Here is a 19937-nt window from a genome sequence, read left to right as displayed (position 1 = left end):
AAGAGCAGAGGGCTGTGATGAGTATACCTGTGCCTAAGATCTCTGTGCTAAGTACAGAAGGATTAGACACCTATTTTTGTGATGGCAAGAGAAAGATTTAACTTTACAGAATTAAGATCTAATTATACGTTAAAGTTTTCAAATAATTTGCTTGTTTTAGACCATTTCTCATCCCAGTAACCCAAGATAGCTACTGCCCTCTATTGCCTGAATTTTTTGGGGTAGAATTCTGTGGCAGAAACTACCATCCAGTTTCCTATTGACTTTCTTCTTGGCAGCCACTTAGGTTAGTTTTCCCCTAAATAATAAATTCTCATTTATTTGTTTCAAATAGATTTTTCTTTACATCATCACAACCTCTTTATTTTAGCTTCATTATAAATATATGTCTTTTAAAATATTTCAGTTTTATTTTGTTGATGTTTCAGTAGAGAGTGGAAATAAGTGGTTATATTCAATCCAACACACAGAGCAGAAAAACTCCAAATTTAACATTTTCATAGTAGACATATAAATTGAACATATTTAAAATATACAATTGGATAAGTTTTGACATTTATATACAACTGTAAAATCATCACCAAAATCAAGACACTGAACATACATATCACCCCCAATGTTTCTTCTTGTTCTTTGTAATCCCTTCCTCCTGATCATCCCTCTTCTAACCCCAAGCAGCCACTGATCAGCTTATGTCACTATATATTAATTTGTATTTCTTTGCATTTTATATATCTGCAATTATACACTCATTTTCATCTGAATTATTTCACTCCACATAATAATTTTGAGAATAATCCATGTCAAAGGACAAATTAGTGTTTGATTCCTTTTATCTATTTTTGGGTGCTGGGTCTTCGTTGCTGCAAGTGGGCTTTCTCTAGCTTCCGTGTGTAGGCTCCTCATTTCTGTGGCTTATCTTGCTGCACAGTATGGGATCTAGGTGCATGGGCTTCAGTAGTTGTGGTGCAGGGCCTTAGCTGCCCCGCAGCATGTGGTATATTCCTGGACAGGGATTCCACCTGTGTTCCCTGCATTGGCATGTGCATTCTTAACCACTGGACCACCAGGGAAGCCCTGATTTCTGTTTTTTTTTTTTTTTTTTTTTTTGAGTGATTATTCATTATTTTAATCTATTACAGATAAAGCTGTTAAACACATTGTATTGAATTGGCCAAAAAGGTCATTTCGGTTTTTCCATAAGATGTTACCAAAAAACCCAAATGTACTTTTTGGTCAACTCAATATATATAATGTGTGTTGGTGTTAACATCTTCTAGGTCCTACTTGAGTTTTCTCTTTTTGGCCAGTAGCCTGTATACTGTCATAAGATATAAATTGGGGTAATCATAATACTTTGGAAGGAATGAGGCTAAAGCTGAAACTCCAGTACTTTGGCCACTTCATGCAAAGAATTGACTCATTGGAAAAGACTCTGATGCTGGGAGGGATTGGGGGCAGGAGGAGAAGGGGACAACAGAGGATGAGATGGCTGAATGGCATCACCGACTCAATGGACGTGAGTCTGAGTGAACTCTGGGAGTTGGTGATGGACTGGGAGGCCTGGCGTGCTGCAGCTCATGGGGTCGCAAAGAGTCTGACATGACTGAGCAACTGAACTGAACTGAAGGGAATCATAATGCTCACTGTTTTTCTCCTTATTTTTTTCAGAAATCATTGGCTTTTGATGCTTGATTTGCAAGGTCTGGAAAACTGTTTAATGTAATTACTGGGTGGGGGGGAGTGAGGTTTTTGTGTTTCTGATGGGACAGTAAATGTGGGCACTATTATACCATCTTGGCCAGCAGAAGTGCTCTGATAGTATCATTACGGAAATATTTTTTTTTTCAGAGTTATGGAGTGCTAACTTATCCATTTTTCATTTTCCTTAACTTTAGACAATAAAGGTAACTATTTTAAAAGTAGAACTCATATATCTTTATCTTAATTAAAGGTATTGTCAGGGAATTCAAAAGCAAACTAGATCACACTCAGGCTTTCATCACTCTGTCAGAATTACCACTTGTGTTTCTATACTTCCTACCAGTTGCTGCCAGTGGCTTCTGCTCCAGTTTAGGAGATCTCAACTATGACTTTCTGTATCCCCTTGTCACTCTAGCTTCTGTGGTTGTGGTTTATTGAACAACCTCCACTTTCTGATAGGTCTAAGGAATGCCATGGATTTTCAGTTTGTTCAGTATTTTTTTTTTCTTTCTTATTATAAATTGGGGAGCAATGACTTCCAAGATCTTTCAAGGTTGGAAGTTTGGTATATAAAAATTTGAACTGTTACTTTACCTATTAAAATAAATAGCCCCCAAATTATATCACCAGTATAAGAAAACAATTAAGTATTAAACTATCCTAATCTATACTCACTGAGTAAAAGAATACTATTCACACAGTCCATGAAAACTGGGCATGTTTCTCCTGTTGATTAGATTTATTAATAGACATACATCACTGTTTAAAGAATATGATGATACTATTTTTTGAAGTGAATAAGTGTTTGCCAGTTCAAATTATTTTTAAAAGAATTTTTTTTTATACTCAAGTCAAAATATGAGTGACTGATTGGTTCTCTTTCCTCAACAGTGTCACAGAAAAGCCTTGTCTACTTACATATGACAAACTTCGTAGTCATGTTTAATTTCGTCCATACTCACATTATCAGAAAACCCATTTTTCATTATCTCTAAAATGTATCCATAACTGCCCCCTTATTTTCTCATCCACTGGTGCTATCCTCACCCAAGCCATAATCACTTTTATCTGGCCAAGTGCAGTAGCCATCTAAAGGATATCCTTGCTATCACTCCTGTCCCTGTTTCACATCAGCTAACAGAAGATAGCTCAACCTGTTTTAAACGATAAAGGCATCACAAAACTAAGTTCAGAGGTAGGCTTCATAAGTGAATTAATTCTATGATATGGCTCATTTTGCTGATAATCCCTTGGCTCTGATCTATTCTGTGTGTCAGCTTCAGGCTTATAGTGAGATGATATATTCATGTAGCATAGGAATGGAGAGAAACGGTCACTTGAAAAATTTCTCAGAATTGCCAGACAAACGTCTCTCAGAGTCTCTTGGCTAAAAAAAAAAAAACGCTTTCTGAAATAATTCCTCTTAGGAAGAATAGTAATAACCTTAGAAAAATCAAGCCTCTTTGAGCAGAACTGACTCAACATCTCAGGACTCCATGAGAAGGGGTAGATATTTGAACAATATATTTTTTTTTTTTTTAGAATGGAAGAGAAAAACAATGGAAAATAATAAACAAGCAAAATATATTTGCTATACGTAGGAATAGTATATGTTCTGATTTACTAGGAATAGTTCTGTGTATACTAGCTTTTGTAGAATACCTCTAAAATATATATGCACACAGCAGCCAGAATAATCTTTTAAATCACAAATCTGAGTATTTTTCTACCTAATTACTCTACAACTACTTCTTATTCCCACTGAATATAATATAAAAGCTATTCACTACTTTTTCCTTCAAAGACCCTTCTTACCTCTCTGACATAATCTCTCTCCATGGCATTCCAGTCACACTATTTTTTAATTGTTCAAGCAAGTCAAGCTCCATTACACCAAAAGTAAGGCTTTTGCATGACTATCTCCTCTCAGCTGGGAATGCTAGTCCCCTTGATTTTTACAAGGCATCTCCTTGTGATTTACATCTTAGCTCAGATGTTCAGATTTGCTAAGTGTTTGATCTAAAGATGCCACACTAATTTACCTTGTATAAGATTGTTTTCTTTTTCTCATACCTTTTATCACTATCTGAAATATTTTTATTCATGAATATATTTACTTTTTTTGTCTTCTATTTCACTTGACTTATAAAATCCATGAAATCCTGGAACTCATCATTCTTGATTCAACCATCTCTAGTGCCTAGAACAGTGACCCTCAAATGGTTGCCATTCAATTAATTTAGTAATTGAATAACTATATTTAAATTAGCTATTTTGTTCTTGTTAAGTTTTGTTTCCAGGCCAAAATTTTTCAAACGTTTTCATTTTTAATGGTGAAATACTGAGATTCTTTAGCAACCCTTTCATAAAATCTTGGGTGTTTCTTACTTTGGTTTAGTTACTCTTATGGCAGAAAGTGAAGAAGAACTAAAGAGCCTCTTGAAACCAAAAGAGGAGAGTGAAAAAGTTGGCTTAAAACTCAACATTCAGAAAACTAAGATCAGGGCATCCGGTCCCATCACTTCATGGGAAATAGATGGGGAAACAATGGAAAAATGGCTGACTTTATTTTTCTGGGCTCCAAATTCACTGCAGATGGTGATTGCAGCCATGAAATTAAAAGACAATTACTCCTTGGAAGGAAAGTTATGACCAACCTAGACAGCATATTAAAAAGCAGAGACATCACTTTGCCAACAAAGTCTGTCTAGTCAAGGCTATGGTTTTTCCAGTGGTCATGTATGAATGTGAGAGTTGGACTATAAAGAAAGCTGAGAACCGAAGAATTGATGCTTTTGAAGTGTGGTGTTGGAGAAGACTCTTGAGAGTCCCTTGGACTGCAAGGAGATCCAACCAGTCCATTCTAAAGGAAATCAGTCCTGGGTGTTCATTGGAAGGACTGATGTTGAAGCTGAAACTCCAGTACTTTGGCCACCTGATGCAAAGAGCTGACTCATTGGAAAAGACCCTGATGCTGGGAAAGATTGAAGGCAGGAGGAGAAGGGGACAACAGAGGATGAGATGGTTGGATGGCATCACAGACTCAATGGATATGGGTTTGGGTGGACTCCAGGAGTTGGTGATGGACAGGGAAGTCTAGCATGCTGCAATTCATGGGGTCACAAAGAGTCGGACATGACTGAGTGACTGAACTGAACTGAACTGAACTGAAAGTAGAAAGAACAGAGTGTAGCACAGTTCCAGAATGTACCTGACTAGTATAAATTGGGACTACACACTCATTTATGGCTGCACTAACAATGCATATGGAGCCTAGGATAGCTACGTCTTACAGTTCTCAATGCCCATCAGTAGTTATTTTGAATTACATCTAAGATTAAAAAGCAAAACTCTTCTATTCTTTTTTTGTAATTAATACTTAAATCAAGGATAACTTATTTCCATTTATCTCTCTTAATATTAACTAAACTTGTAAATTGCTTATATTCCAAGATGTAGCTTGTATGAACATAGAGAACCTCATGTCATGAAATAATTATTAAGATTAGTTCTGCTACATCATTTTTCTATGGCAAAATATGACTATTTACCATTTAAAATAAACTCTGTCTATAATGCTCATGAAATAATTCAGAAATTAATTGTTTTTGTGCATTAGTTGCAGTTCTTTATATGTTTGCTTATGCTTATAACCAACATTAAAGCAATAGAGCATTATCACACTATTGTTTTGGTTCCTTTTGGTGAATCATACATTGTTTTCTCTGGAAATATTATGCAAGAAAGTAATGAACCCAATTGCAAGACCAATCATGATTCTCAGACACCAAATCAGGAAGATGCTTCATTTTTTGATTTTTGATTATCAAATTTGTATCCTGCAATCTCATTAAACTCATATATTCTATAAACGTTTATTTCTTAGGTTTTTTTGAGATATTCTATGTAGACAATCCATATCATCTTTAATAGATGAAAACATGATATTGTCCACTCTTTTAGTTATAAACAGAAAGTTATATTTTAGAACAATGAAAAAATAAGAAAACTAAATTTTATTCTGTTTCTAATGTTCTTCAAATTTCATGTAGACACACTTTTTTGATTAATATTGTATTCATCCTGTTTGAAAAATCACAATTATCCTTTCTTTTTTTATGTAATTCAAACTTTATTGTAAATAAAAAATAATTAATGGAAATGATGTATAAGAAGATCATAAAAGCATTCTAGTGAGCATCAAGTCCTGGAGATAAATGGAAAAAGCAGCATGAAAGTTCTTAGCAGCCCTTGCCACCCAAAGATGTACAGTGTCACACTAGTCCTTAGAAAAATGAAGAAAACTCTCCTATGTTAAAGTATGGGTTTTAAATGGAGCTTCCTAAAGCCAGTTTCTTATAATGCAATGCCTTGTGATGTGGCTGTATTGACCCTTGATGTTCACAACAATGTTTGTGTATTACTGTGTATGGCCAGACCAGTCACCTGCTTTCACTTGATGTTAACAGCAAATAGGCCTGTGGTTTTGGCCTCACTGTTCATCAAAGTACTGGCCATATACAGAAGAGCTCTAGAAAAACTTGTGGAACAAACAGCTCTCTTCTCAAAATCATTTTCTTAAAATTACTGGTTTAGTTGGGAGCCTAAAGAGGAAAAATATCAGTAATGAAAAATCATCCCTTTGGTGGAAATACAATGAATAGGCCCTGACATTAGTTCTCGGTGGGGGGTTGGGGGGTGGTGGGGCAGGGGGACTGGGGGGTGGAAGACACCTAAATATCCTTTCATTTATGAAACACACAGAGAATATTCCATGATTCTCTTTACTGTCCCACATGACCTGGAGGGTCCATCCCTAATTTGGCTCCAGGGTCTGGTATGGGCCTTACACCTGTTAGTACTGTGTACTGACCCCAACCCACAGGGGAGGGAACCATATGTAAGGGTCATCTTTCACAGGCCATGGAAATAAGGTTGTGGCAGGTGGGGGGGGGTGGGTGGCAAATGGGACAACTGGGTTTTTTAGGAGGTATAGCAGGGGACAGCCTGGAAGACTCTCAACTGAGAGCTGAAGGATTGTTGAGGTAGGGGTCTTCTGAACTGCCCTTCACCACCAAGTGGGCCATGGAAAGGTCTCCTGGGCTCAGGAAGGAGATGGGCTCTGGATGCGGCCATGCTGCTGTTTGTCTGGCATATCCTCCTCCTTCTGCTCCAAGTCAGTGTTCTCAAGCTCCTGCAAAACCTTGTCCATGAAGTCCTGGTAGCACTGTTTGTAAGACACAGCTAGTCGAATTGTATCATTAAAGAGCTTCACAACATTGGTACCACCAGCAGCTGAGACAAAGTACATGGGCAAGGAGAATTTCCTTGCAAAACCGAAACTCTATTGGGCCATTTTCATGTCCGCATAGATTTTATTGGCTGCCACAATGCACAGAATCTCTGGCCTGAACTCCCAAAGCTCCATATACCAGGTGCTCAAGTTCTTGTATGTGATTTTCCTCTGTACATCAAATACCATTATGCAGACATGGGCCTTGTGGTAGCAGGAGGTGTGCATTATTTGGAACCGCTCTTGGCCTGCTGTGTCCCAAAAGTCCACAAGGACAGTCTTGCCATCTACTGTGGCCATGTTCTTGTACAGGGCCAGGGTGTATGTGGACAGCTGCTGGGACTGAAATCCATCCATGAGAAATCTCTCCATGAGTTTGGACTTGCCCACAGTACTGTCTCCTAGGCAGATGATTTTCACATTGTCATCAGCATTGTATTTCTCCTGGTCCAGCTCACAGGGTTTGTCTTTGTCCCTAGCCATTGGCTCCTGACTGTAGGAAGGTCATCAGCTCAGGAGAGGGGGATCTTGTCATCAGCTTCTAGCTCTGCCCATGGCCCTACAGCTCACAATTATCCTTTCTTATAGGCAGTTCTGTTGATAATTTCTTTTTTGTGTGTGTGACAAAATATTGATTTTTCCTTTATTTCTGAGAGATACATTCACTCAGTTTAAAATTCTTTGTTGTAATATATTTTATTTCAGCACTTTAAGGAAATCACTTCTTTTTCTTCCATTATAGATGATTTTTGACAAGAAATTTCTGTAACTACTTTCTTTGTATACAATGCTTATTTTTTCTTTTACTTCAAGAGTTTTTCTTTGTCTTTTGTGATAGTTTCAGCCTGACATGTTTAGGGTTGTGTGTGTGTGTGTGTTTATGGGTGTAGATGTTTATCATGCCGGATGTTCTCTGATCTGAGTTTTGTCCTGTAAGTTTGGAGACTGTCATAGATTTTGAAAAAATCTTTACCATTATTTCCTGAAACATTTCTATATTTTTTTCTGTCTCTACTCCTCTGATATTTCAGTTAGATATAATTAGATTTTTCAGTGGGCTTCCCTGGTGGTTCAGTGGTAAAGAATTCACCTGCAATGCAGGAGCCACAGGAGACATGGGTTCCATCCTTATGTGGGGATGATGCCTTGGAGGAGGGCATGGCAACCCACTCTAGTATTCTTGCCTGGAAAATCCCATGGACAGAGAAGCTCTGCAAGCTACAGACAATAGTGTCACAAAGAGTCAGACATGACTGAAAAGACTTAGCATGCGCGCATACAGTGTGTTTGATATTGTTTCACACTTCTTGAATTCTCATTTCTGATTTTTTAATTCCTTTTTTCTTATATTTCAGTTTTGGTAAACTTTAATGACCAATCTTAAAATTCACTAGTTTTTTTCATAGCTTATTACATTGCTTTCATCTATGAAACTCTAGTCTTCTTGTCCTCTCTCTATTTATAGTTTGCATTATATTTTCCAACTCTAGGCTGAAATTACTTGTATTATCATGCATGTTGCTACCTTTCACATGAAAGCTTTTGCATATTAATCATGGTTATTTTAAATTTTCAGCTATAACTGAGTGTTTCTTTGTTTTATCTTTTGGAATGTTTTGATTTCTTGATTTTTTTGATGCACATTATATTGTTTTTTTTTTTTTCAATAGGAAAGCTTATATATAAGACAATAAAACTGAAGTAAAAAAGATTTATGCTTTGAAATAAACATTCCTTCATATATTTCCTTGTGCTAGACTTTTCCTGTGAGGTTTGAGGTTAATTTGTTCAGGAGTAAAGGTGAATTGTTGGATATTGTTGTTTCTATGGTTACCCTCAAAGCCCATAGGCTTTAAATTCCTTTAGTGACTACTTCTATTTAGAGTGGGAATTTATTTGTCAGAGATTTTCTTTTGCTTCATGTTCCACATTCATTTCTAGGTCTTTCCTTTCTGCTCTGTTTCGGAGAAGATTTCTCTCTAGGAGGATTTCACTGCTGATTATTTTTAATTTGGTTAGCCTGGTAGTTAGTTGTTGCATTATGGGGGAAACACATTCTCAATTACTCTTACTAAGCCTCAGTCTTGGGCAACCACTCTTTACCAGAGTCTTGAGAGTGTGGCCTGCTCCTCCTGTAGCTGTACTTCTGAGTACTGCATGCGTTCCTGTCCTTTCCCCAGGTAGAAAATGTGTGTCTATTTACTTCCACTATCTTAAGGGTGACATTGTTTGTTGCCCTTCACCTCCAATTTACAGCTTTGCTTCTCTGTTAGAAGTAGGAGATAAGGAATTATATCATATGTTTCCAGCAGAAGCTGGTCTTCCCTTGGCCTTTACTACAAGGGATTTTTTTCTCAAGTTTCTTATCAATTGTTTGGTGAGCCCCCACTGAAGTTCACAGTGAGGAGCATGTAACTGGATACATTTCTATCCCCCATGGATTCTATATTCTGCTGAACCGCCTTTAGCCTTTGCTAGTTCTTTAACAATTTTCATTTTTTTCTCAGCAATTCTCATCATTGTCAGACTGCTTCTGCCCACATAATCATGTAATTGTGTCCTTTCTCTTTTTGAAGATTTGAATTGGTTTCAGAGATTTCAGATTCTATAGATTTCAGTCAGTTTTTGCCCTGCACCCTCAGGTCTCTGGTGGGTCCAAGAAAAGTGATAAATTATACATTTTGCCTAGCTACTTTGTTTGTTTCTGTAAAGTTAGAAACAATGCTCTTTCTAGATTTTATTATCATTGCTGTTCAGTCCCTCAGTTGTCTCTGACTCTTTGCTACCCCATGGCCTGCAGCACAGCAGGCTTCCCTTCCCCCTGCCACCTCCCAGAGCTTGCTCAAACTCATGTTCAGTGAGTCAATGATGCCATCCAACTATCTTGTCTTCTGTCATCCCATTCTTCTCCTGACTTCTCTCTTTCCCAGCAGCAGGGTCTTTTCCAAAAAGTCAGCTCTTCACATCAGGTGGCCAAAGTATTGAGCTTTAGCTTCAGCATCAGTCCTTCTAATGAATATTCACTAGGTTGATTTCCTTTAGGATTGACTGGTTTGATCTCCTTGCAGTCCATGGGACGCTCAAGAGTCTTCTCCAACACCACAGTTCAAAAGCATCAGTTCTTTGGTGCTAAGCCTTCTTTCGGAGAAGGCAATGGCACCTCACTCCAGTACTCTTGCCTGGAAAATCCCATGGATGGAGGAGCCCAGTGGGCTACAGTCCACGGGGTCGCTAAGAGTCGGACATGACTGAGTGACTTCACTTTCACTTTTCACTTTCATGCATTGGAGAAGGAAATGGCAACCCACTCCAGTGTTCTTGGCTGGAGAATCCCAGGAATGGCGGAGCCTGGTGGGCTGCCGTCTATGGGGTCCCACAGAGTTGGATACGACTGAAGTGACTTAGAAGCAGCAGCAGCAGCCTTCTTTATGGTCTAACTCTCACATCTGTACATGACTATTGGAAAAACCATAGCTTTGACTAGATAGACATTCGTTGACAAAGTAATGTCTCTGTTTTTTAATATGCTGTCTAGGTTTGTCATAGCTTTTCTTCCAAGGAAAAAATGTCTTTTAATTTCATGGGTGCAATCACTGTGTGCAGTGAGAAAATAAAGTCTGTCACTGTTTCCATTGTCTCCCCATCTATTTGCCATGTAGTGATGGGACAGGATGCCTTTACCTTTAAGCTGTTTTTTCATTCTCCTTTTTCACCGTCATCAAAAGGCTCTTTAGTTCCTAGTTTTATATATCCCACAGAAATTAGAAGTCCCTTTCCTGCATTATTAAAATATACTTTTGCTGAATGTAGAGCTCCATATCATAGTTTTTGGCTGTTTTCACAGCATTTTTTTGGATGAAATTACCTTTTGGCTTAGATAAGTCCTTACACAAAGTCTATAATAATATTTATATTTGTTTCTGTAGGTTGTAAACCTTTTTTTTTTTTTTTTTTCCTTTTGCTGTTTTTCTCTTTAGCAGTGATAGTGAAACAACTCAGGTATGGAATATCTTGTTATTATTTCCCTGAGTTCAATTTGCTTGTGATTTTTGATGCTCTTGAGTCTATAGACTTGTACTTTTTATCAAATTAAAAAGGCCTTATATTTAAATGTTATTTTGTGTGCTCCATATCCATAACTTTGATTATATGTATGTTGCTGCTAAGTCACTTCAATTGTGTCCAACTCTGTGCAACCCCATAGACAGCAGACCACCAGGCTCCCCATCCCTGGGATACTCCAGGCAAGAACACTGGAGTGGGTTGCCATTTCCTTCTCCAATAGGTGAAAGTGAAGTCGCTCAGTCATGTCCGATTCTAAGTAACTCCATGGACTGCAGCGTACCAGGTTCCTCCATCCATGGGATTTTTCAGGCAAGAGTACTGGAGTGGGGTGCCATTGCTATATTCCTTAATATTTTGCATGTATCACTGCAGTGCTACTTATTTTTTAATTATCATTTTTCAAGATAGCCTCCATTTTTGATAGTTTCTGTTGCTTTCTGAGTTTGCTGATATTTTGTTTTTAGTATCTAATCCTGCTAATCCAATCTAGTGAAATTTTCCTTTAAGACATACTTTTCATTCTTAGATGTTGATTTTTGCTGTTTTGTTAATATCTTCTTGTGTTCTTTTTATTATGTTCATGCTTATCTTTACATTTTGTACATATTGAGTATTTTTGTAGCTGTAAAGTTAACGACCTTATCTACCAAGTCTATCATCTCCCAGTCATGTTGCAGTTTGTTTCAACTGGCTTATTTTTCCTGCTGCTGCTGCTGCTAAGTCGCTTCAGTCCTGCCGGACTCTGTGCGACCCCATAGACGGCAGCCCATCAGGCTCCACCGTCACTGGGATTCTCCAGGCAAGAACACTGGAGTGGGTTGCCATTTCCTTCTCTAATGCATGAAAGTGAAAAGTGAAAGTGAAATCGCTCAGTCGTGTCCGACTCAGCGATCCCATGGACTGCAGTCTACCAGGCTCCTCCATCCATGGGATTTTCCAGGCAAGTGTACTGGAGTGGGGTGCCATTGCCTTCTCCTAGTTATGATTTAAATATACCTATTTTTTTCATAGTGATAATAATTGATTGGATGCCAGATTTATAAAGTTTACATTGTTGAATCTTGTATTTTTTCTTTTCTTTAACCTGTTAAACATTCTTACTTTGTTCTGGCAGACAGTTGAGTTATTTACAGATCAGCTTACTTGCTTTGAAATGTGGTTAAACTTTATTCTTTAATCTTTTAACTTTAATCTTCCCTGCTGGCTCAGAGGGTAAAGTGCATGCCTGTAATGCGGGAGACCCAGGTTCGATCCCTGGGGCAGGAAGATCCACTGGAGCAGGAAAGGCAACCCACTCCAGTACCCTTGCCTGGAAAATCCCATGGATGGAGAAGGCTTCAGTCCATGCGGTCGCAGAGTCGGATATGACTGAGCAACTTCACTTTCACTTTACACTTTATTCAGATAAATATTATAATAAACTTTAATCTGGGACTAGTTTCACCCCACTCCTAAGGTGTAACCCTTCTGGGATATTTAATAAGACATTCAACTATGAATTTAATAAAATCTCTCTAGTCTACCTTGTAAGCATCTACATGACTCCCAGTTCCATATGATTTCTGAGAATAGTATGGTTTCACGTTATACATGTGCAGATTAGTATTGGCTGAAGATGGAATAGGACCTATGTGCAGCTTTGTTAATATATTTGATCTTCATTGATCCCTCCTCTATAAAAGTCTGCTTTATAAATATCTGTCTGACTTGCTCAGTCAAAGCAAAAATTTCTGTCTTTCTGACTCAGTGAGTATGTTCAGGTTTCTACATTCAAGTGGGGATTGAAATTTACTTGGTTTAAATACTTTATAGTACTACTACATCTAAACCCACTGCTTCTTCTGCTACTACTAATACAGAAGAATTCATAAGGTATATAACCAGTAAAATCCTGGTCATATATTTTTGTAATATTTCTTCAGTTGTACAATTATTTATCTGTTAAACTTGATTGAGACACTTCCTGTAACTAACACTTTTTTTTTTTTTTTATTAGTAACGAGAAAGACATTTAACTTGGCATGGAGATAGTCTTTGAGCTTAAAAAAGTATTGAATATAGTTATTCTATTCACAGATTTAAAAAAAAAAACCCATTTGTGGAAAATCAACTTAGATTGTACAGATTTATGATATTTTATATGTTAAAGGAAATGTGGATTAAGAAGTTGTTCTCATCACTGAATTTTGTAGTTCTAAAAAACATGTTTTTATTGTCATCTGGAAACTACCTGGTTTAATAAGTTCAAGGAACTTAATTTTATATCTCTAATAATGACTGCTTCTTGTTTTAAATGTTTTTGAAGTTTGCAATCCTTGATATTACAGGAAGCATGGTAGTCAGAGACTAGAAAGAAGAGTTAATGCTATGGATATTTATGGCTGTTGTAGTAATTTCAATATCACCAACATGACTTTTCCATGTTTAAAAGATAAAGGTCAAGTTATATAGCCTTAAGGGATATAAAGATTAAATTATGCTAAGGAGACTGTTCTGTGTTTTTCCATTTCCTTTTCTTTTTAATGTATTTTTGTCATTTCCTACATACCAAATGGACTTCCCTAATGGCTCAGTTGGTAAAGAATATGCCTGCAATGAAAGACCTGCCTCTGATCGCTGGGTTGGGAAGATCCCCTGGAGGAGGGCATGGCAACCCACTCCAGCATCCTTGCCTGGAGAATCCCCATGGACAGAGCAGCCTGGTGGGCTACAATCTGTTGGGTCGCAAAGAAGCAGACACGACTGAGCCCAGCACAGCACACATGTACCAAATAGAACAATGAGGGCAGACTAACAGGAGAAATCTACTGAAAGATTTTAGTTGACTTCATAAAATAAGAGCTGGAATCTGACTATGCAATGTGCTTCCTGGTAGAATGTAGGCACATAAAGACAGGAATCTGTTTTTTGCATTACCGATTAATTAGAAGGGGCTAGAAAACAACCTTTGCAATTCAGTTCAGTTCAATTCAGTTGCTCAGTCATGTCCAACTCTTTGTGACCCCATGGACTGCAGCATGCCAGGCCTCCCTGTCCATCACTAACTCCCGGAGTCCACCCAAACCCATATCCATCGAGTCAGTGATGCCATCCAAACATCTCATCCTCTGTTGTCACTTTCTCCTCCTGCCCTCAATCCTTCCCAACATCAGGGTCTTTTCAAATGAATCAGCTCTTTGTATCAGGTGGCCAAAGTATTGGAGTTTTAGCTTCAACATCAGTCCTTCCAATGAATACCCAGGACTGATCTCCTTTAGGATGGACTGGTTGGATCTCCTTGCAGTTCAAGGGACTCTCAAGAGTCTTCTCTAACACCACAGTTGAAAAGCATCAATTCGTCAGTGCTCAGCTTTCTTTATAGTTCAACTCTCACATCCATACATGACCACTGGAAAAACCATAACCTTGACTATATGGACCTTTGTTGGCAAAGTAATGTCTCTGCTTTTTAATATGCTATCTAGCTTGGTCATAACTTTCCTTCCAAGGAGTAAGCGTCTTTTATTTCATGGCTGCAGTGATTTTGGAGCAGAGAAAAAAAGTCAGCCATTATTTCCACTGTTTGCCATGAAGTGATAGGACCAGACACCATGATCTTCCTTTTCTGAATGTTGAGCTTTAAGCCAACTTTTTCACTCTCCTCTTTCACTTTCATCAAGAGACTCCTTAGTTCTTCTTCCTTTTCTGCCATAAGGGCAGTGTCATCTGCATATCTGAGATTATCAATATTTCTCCTGGCAATCTTGATTCCAGTTTGTGCTTCTTCCAGACCAGCCTTCCTCATGAGGTACTCTGCATATAAGTTAAATAAGCAGGGTGACAATATACAGCATTGAAGTACTGCTTTTCCTATTTGGAACAAGTCTATTGTTCCATGTCCAGTTCTAACTTGCTTCCTGACCTGCATACAACTTTCTCAAGAGGCAGGTCAGGTGGTCTGGTATTCCCATCTCTTTCAGAATTTTCCAGTTTATTGTGATCCACACAGTCAAAGCCTTTGGCATAGTCAATAAAGCAGAAATGGATGGTTTTCTGGAACTTTCTTCCTTTTTCCATGATCCACTGAATGTTGGCAATTTTATCTCTGATTCCTCTGCCTTTTTTAAAACCAGCTTGAACATGTGGAAGTTCACAGTTCACCTATTGCTGAAGCCTGGCTTGGAGAATTTTGAGCATTACTTTACTAGCGTGTGAGATGAGTGCAATTGTGCAGTAGTTTGAGCATTCTTTGGCATTGCCTTTCTTTGGGATTGGAATGAAAACTGACGTTTTCCATTCCTGTGGCCACTGCTGAGTTTTCCAAATTTGCTGGCATATTGAGTGCAGCACTTTCACAGCATCATCTTTCAGGATTTGAAATAGCTCAACTTGAATTCCATCACCTCCCCTAGCTTTGTTTGTAATGATGCTTCCTAAGGCCCACTTGACTTCACATTCCAGGATATCTGGCTCTAGGTGAGTGATCACACCATCGTGATTATCTGAGTCATGAAGATCTTTTTTTGTATAGTACTTCTATGTATTCTTGCCACCTCTTCTTAATATCTTCTGCTTCTGTTAGGCAATCATCCATTCCACTGTTGTTGGACATATATTATCTTTTCCTGAGTTGATTTATTGTAAATAATGCCTCCAGAACTGCCGGGGTCCAGCCCCGGTGGATCCAGGGTGATTCAAAGGTGGGGATGGAATCGGCATCCTAGGAAAAATCTTAATTACAGATATATAGAGAGATTAGAAACGGATAGTGTAGTAGGAAAATTAGTGGAGAAAAAGAGGCTGAATAACTTGGTTTACGTGGAATAGCATCCATTCTCCAGATGGGAATTCAGCCTGAAAAACAGGGAGCAAAAAAGAAATTACATGGGGGAATCAGTCTTACCAGAAACTGATCCGATTTCTTTATTTTTCAGGTTTGTTTATATACCTTTTTGTTATACATAGGGATGAATACAGAGTCACGCGGGGGTCAGCAGACCTGACCCTTGTCACAATCAGGTGCTTCATATAAAACTATACAAAGGTCTTACAGGTTTTACATCATCTTCTGGCCATGAGACCTGCTGACATTTTATGGCCCTTTCTGATACTGGTCAGTTAACCAGAAAAGTTATTTTTCCAGGGGTGATTTTTTCTTAAATCAGGTGCCACTCTCCAAATAAAGTTGCATTCCTATAGGGTGAGGGTGTAGTGAGTTACAACTAGGAAAGGAATTTACTTAGCCTAAGGTTTAACATGATTAACCTTAAAGGTTAATACTTATTTTTCTTATATGCTAGTTATATTCATTATAAGGGCAAGGAATATGGAGATTTAGCAGCAAATATTGGCTCAACAAATGTAAACCCTTCACAAATGTTCCCCTTAAGATCTATTTAGTCTTAAAGTAATGATAAAGTTACATTTTTGCATAACAAGGACACAGTGATTTACAACAAAGTACAGTGATCTATAACAAAAGAAAAAATTCATTAACTCAAAAAGTCTAGTATTGCTAACATCAAAAACTACATTTCTTTTTCTATATTCCAAATACATTGATTAGTATATTCCCAGGTGCCTAAGTATATGGAGGCCTGGCGGCAATCACTGACTCAACAATGAGAAAAGCCCTATGCTAATACTCCAAACTCTCTGTGCTGTTTATGGTTGAGAGGTTGTCACACAAGCTAGTCTGTCAGCAGAGAGGTTTGACCTGAGACACCCTTGTCACACCCAGGGCAGGGAATTAGCAGTGATTATTGGCAGGACAAATGAAAAAAACCTTCACCAATATAATTTCTAATCAACCCACTATACTATACTAATAATTTTCTAACTTCTCAAAAGAGTCTGTATTTAGAAAGTTTTAAAGCATCTCGTGCCTCTCAAGGTTGGGAGGCTGTAAACAATCACATGTGGCCGGATGAACCTGATCAGAGAGGCCAGAGGACCTCCAGAGGAATTTCTAAGTTGAAATACTCTTGTCAGGCCCAGGAATTTTTATTAACTGGAGCTGCAAGTTAACTCCTTCTCCGAGAGAAATGGTTATGGGGGAGAGCCCCCCGTAAAGTCAGAGGTGTAGGTGAGAGCATGAAACAGACTCTGGTTTTGGGGTTGGATGCTCGGGAACAGGGGTTTCCTGAGGCCTGATCATGCCTTTGCGTATGCCATGCCTCCTTCCTCATGACCTTTGCCATGGGCGGAATTCCTCACACTGGCCCCCAGCACAGAACCATCTTGTACATTTGTGATGCACATGTATGTGTGTTTGTTGGCATATATTCTGGAGTATATGCTTGGGAGTATATACTTAAGGGGAATTGCTGTGTCACAGGAAATGCAAATGGTAAGCTTTAGTAGACATTGCTAAACAATTGTCCAAGGGAGTGATACCAATTTCACTCCCAATATGTTCACAATAACAACATATGAGGGTTCAAGTTGGACATATTCTAGAAACTCTATGGATTGTCAATCTTTATTTTTACCTATTTTACTAAAACAATATAACAATAGAGCTGTATTTTGTATTTTCCTAAAGCTTATCAATGTTAAGATGTTGAACAAATTTTAGTATGTTTATTGGCCATTTAGCAAACTCTTTTGTTAAGTACCTGTTGAAATATTTTGCTATTTTTTAGAATATTGTTTAAATAGCACTTGGTTACATATTATACAAATATCTTCTACAACCCTTAAAATTAAATCCTTTGGGAAACATGAGTCAAATATATTTTACATAGATATATATGCCTAAGTCTTTCCTTTTCCATGTCTCTGTCCAGCTAGAGCACTCTAATTTCCTATCTATTTCTATCAATCTGTACCTAAATTTCACAGTAGATATTTAATATATCCATGAAACATTCAAAAAATAATTGTCCTTTTAAGCAAGAATAGTGCTCACAAATGCCAAAGCAAGAATTTTTTTTTTCTTTTTGAGATGACTAACAGAAAGTGGAAGATACATCCCTAAAGAATGCAAAGAAGACAAAAATATTTCAACCTCAAGAAACTATGTAGGAGATATTAAGAAATGTGAGAAAATACAATTAAAAGAGTTCAAATTCTCACTTTTTTTTGGCATATATTTTTATGACTATTCCTCATGTTAGATTTTACATCATAGTGATTGATATACGTTTTACCCATTAAACGGTAACCTCTCTGACATAGTTTTCAATTCCTGTTTGGAACTCCATGGACATTTAATGAATTAACAAACAAATTAACATCTGGCTTTTTACCTAGCCAGATGTAGTCAAAAGATAAACAGCACATATATAACTTCAATAACTTTAATTTAAAATTTAAGAAAAATTTAACAGAAAGCAAAGAAGAACTAAAGAGTCTCTTGATGAAAGTGAAAGAGAAGAGTGAAAAAGTTGGCTTAAAACTCAACATTCAGAAAACTAAGATCATAGCATCTGGTCCCATAACTTCATGGCATATAGAAGGGGAAACAACAGAAACAGTGACAGAGTTTATTTTGGGGGCTCCATAATCACTGCAGATGATGACTGTAGCCATGAAATTTAAGATGCTTTCTCCTTGAAAGAAAAGTTATGGCCAATCTAGACAGCATATTAAAAAGCAGAGATGTTACTTTACCAACATGTATGGATGTGAGAGTTGTACTATAAAGAAAGCTGAGCACTGAAGAATTGATGCTTTTGAACTGTGGTTTTGGAGAAGAGTCTTGAGAGTCCATTGGGCTGCAAGGAGATCAAACCAGTCCATTCTAAAGGAAATCAGTCCTGAATATTCAGCTGAAGGACTGAGGCTGAAGCTGAAACTCCAATATTTTGGCCACCTGATGTGAAGAACTGACTCATTGGAAAAGATGCTGATGCTGGGAAAGATTGAAGGTGGGAGCAGAAGGGGATGACAGAGGATGAGATGGTTGGATGGCCTCACCAACACAATGGACATGAGTTTGAGTAGGCTCCAGGAATTGGTGATGTACAGGGAAGCCTGGAGTGCTCCTGTCCATGGAATCACAAAGAGTTGGACCCAACTGAGAAACTGAACTGAAAAATAATTCAAAGCCATTAGATTAATTTCTAAACTAACAATGCAGATCATCAGTGTGAGAAACTGACATATTTAGAAACTAGAAAGACATTTAGATTAAAGGAAAAGAGATTAAAATATAAATGTTAAAGAACAGAGAAGGTCTGGATGCCATTGTTTTTTCATCTAATTGTAATATGAGTGGGTAGTTCAATTGCAATGACCTCATTCAAAGCACTTAAAGAGATGGTCAAAGCCATAGGCGCCTCTGTCTCTCCTGGAGATTAATTATTAAAATAACCTTGATAGTCAGCATATTGGAGCACATGGTGACTGAAATGTTTCATCCTAGTTATGCCCTGTTGATTAATATCCTAGGGAATTCATGGTATCCATGAACAAGAGAAACAACCTTGCATTGTTTAGTACCATGTAATGAATAGCAAGGAGAGTTAAGAAAGGCTTCCTCAGAGATCAATGCAAAGAATTAGAGGAAAAAAATAGAATGGGAAAGACTAGAGGTCTCCTCAAGAAAATAAGAGATACCAAGTGAATATTTCATGCAAAGATAGGCTCAATGAAGGACAGAAATGGTAGGGACCTAACAGAAGCAGAAGACATTAAGTAGAGGTGGCAAAAATACACAGAACAACTGTACAAAAAAGCTCTTCATGACCCAGATAATCACGATGCTGTGATCACTCACCAAGAGCCAGACATCCTGGAATGTGAAGTCAAGTGGGCCTTAGGAAGCATCACTACAAACAAAGCTAGGGTAAGCAGTGGAATTCCAGTATAGCTATTTCAAATCCTGAAAGATGATGCTGTGAAAGTGCTGAACTCATTATGCCAGCAAATTTGGAAAACTGAGAAGTGGCCA

The 19937-nt window shown here is 37.8% G+C and overlaps 1 pseudogene; it reads right to left on the bottom strand.

Annotated features, from left to right (window-relative positions):
• Positions 1–6808: 6808 nt before the first annotated feature.
• LOC120862705 lies at positions 6809–7630 on the bottom strand (annotated as a pseudogene).
• Positions 7631–19937: the final 12307 nt, after the last annotated feature.

The sequence above is a fragment of the Oryx dammah genome, unplaced genomic scaffold, assembly GCF_014754425.2.
Source record: "Oryx dammah isolate SB20612 unplaced genomic scaffold, SCBI_Odam_1.1 HiC_scaffold_4, whole genome shotgun sequence".
NCBI lineage: Eukaryota > Metazoa > Chordata > Mammalia > Artiodactyla > Bovidae > Oryx > Oryx dammah.
Note: the sequence above shows the minus strand (reverse complement) of the source record. Positions and strands in the feature narration are given on the sequence as shown.